Source organism: Echinops telfairi, unplaced genomic scaffold, assembly GCF_000313985.2.
Source record: "Echinops telfairi isolate 266 unplaced genomic scaffold, ASM31398v2 ScPeMD7_1;HRSCAF=3_0, whole genome shotgun sequence".
NCBI lineage: Eukaryota > Metazoa > Chordata > Mammalia > Afrosoricida > Tenrecidae > Echinops > Echinops telfairi.
The window spans coordinates 15155799-15157891 of record NW_022103896.1 but is presented as its reverse complement, the minus strand read 5'-3'; positions in this window follow the sequence as shown (position 1 = coordinate 15157891).

Here is a 2093-nt window from a genome sequence, read left to right as displayed (position 1 = left end):
TTGGGAGGCCTTCTTAATGTACAATTACCCTTTATATAAAACTCTCTCTTGTACACATATGCGTGTCAATGAATTTGTTTCTTTAGTATACGCGTACTAATACAGGCAGCTTGGGGTTTCAAACTCTCAACCTTGCAGTTAGCAGCCCAATGTTTACCGGCAGTGCTACCAGAGCTCCTTGTTTCCATTTATATGCCTGTATAATTTTAAAACTCACTTAAGATGCTAGGCATCAGGATACGAGTGACCTCTGGGGAGGAGGTTGGAGGCAGCAATTGTAAAGAACAGCAGGGCGTACGGTGATTGTCAATGTGCTGTTTCGTGACCCACGTGGCATGTGCAGAGGTTTAGCCACTATGTGGTAATCCATTGAATTATACACTCATCAGCGTGTGTCCTTTTTCTGTATGCACCTTTGAAAACCTCCACAAAATATAAAAATAGGCTCTGAGTGAGGGTCTGAGGGACTTTCCTTTCATAGCTTCTCATGCTACCTTTGAAACGGAAAACTGGGAAGGGCCAAGGTCAGGAACACAACAGGCAGGGAGTGTAACCAAGATGAAATATGTGGAAGAATAGCTGTCATGGGGAAGCAGAAACCTAGTCAACAGCAAGAAATGCCCGCTCTAACCAATGTTGAGGGGATAATCCAAGGTCAAGGGTTGGTGGGAAGGTCAGGCCAGGCCATCAAGGGTGTCACATGCTCTCTTTACTGAGGCGGTGCAGTGGGACGGAGAGCCACAAGGCAATCAATGGGCGGCACTAGGCTTATTGCACAAGCTCAGGGGGTGGTGTCCAAATGCAAGGTTAGCGTTTGAGGACGACTGGTACATTCTAAAAGTAGAATGAGGCTGGAAATGGGATCAAAAACCAACACTCAGGAGAACTTGCTTGGATTGGGAGGAGCTGGGTAGAGTTGGTGATTTGGAAGGTTTGTGGTATATGAAGCTGAAGTCAAAATTCGCCTTTGTTGACCATTGAGCACAGAGTGAGAGGGGTGCAGTGTCCAGCGATCTAAGGATATGGGTTCAGCATGGAGGTCAAAGGATAAGGTTTGCAGCACTGGAGCCTTTGCCCATTGGTTCTGTCTAAAAGGCAGAGAACTCTCAACTCATGTACCAATACTTACAAGGGTGCTCAGGCTCAGAGTCAGAGAAACTTGGGTTGACAACCTTGATCTCAAGAAGTAGCTGGGTTTGAGCCAGGCATTTAGTCATCCTGTGGTTGATTTTCTTCATCTGTAAAATGAGCTTAGAACTTACTTAGGGTTGCTGTGAGGAATAACTGAAAGAGTGGGTGCAAAGAGTCTGATGAGAACCAATGATGTAAATGGCAGCCACCACCTAGAATTTCAACTCTGGGGGCATCAGTGGGCACACGCTGTGAAGTCAGTTTTAGCAAGCTGCTGTTTGCAACCTTCCCTGATTCTCAGCTGTACTTGGTGTAGATGGGATCGCTGCACTCGCAGCCCCTGCTCCGTGAGCTGGGACTGTTGTGTTTGTTTGAGCTCTGTTTTGTTTATTTTGTGGCCTAAACCAATAAAGTTCCTTTTTCTTTTGATTCTGCATATTCTCCCAGTTGGTTCCCAAGGCGCAGACTCTTGAGGAAGGGCCTCTGTTGAGAGACAGCCTCTGTCTTCCAACCTAAGGAGAGTGTGTTAGTCCAGGTAGACTGGAGAAACGAAACCAGAGACACTCATATGTATGTAACAGAGAGCTTTATATAAAAGAGCAATTGCGTATTGAGAAAACATCCCAGTCCAGATTAAGTCCCTAAGTCTGATATTAGCCCATATGTCCAATACTAGCCCATAAATTCCTCTTTAGACTCACATAGCACATGCAATGATGCTGAATGCAGGAAGATTACAGGCCAGTGGGTAGAAGGTCTTGTGGATCTAGTGGCGGTGGAAGTATCTCAACACTGGTGTGGGTCTCCAGCTCTCTGAGTGTCTCAACAGCAGGAAAGGGAAGGCAGAGAGAGTGGGTCTGGGCTCCAGTGAGCTATTTATCTCCCTCATGCCTCCAAATGTGATCATCAACCTGCGACCTGATTGACAGGCTAGACTCCACCCCTTCACTCAAGTTGACCGG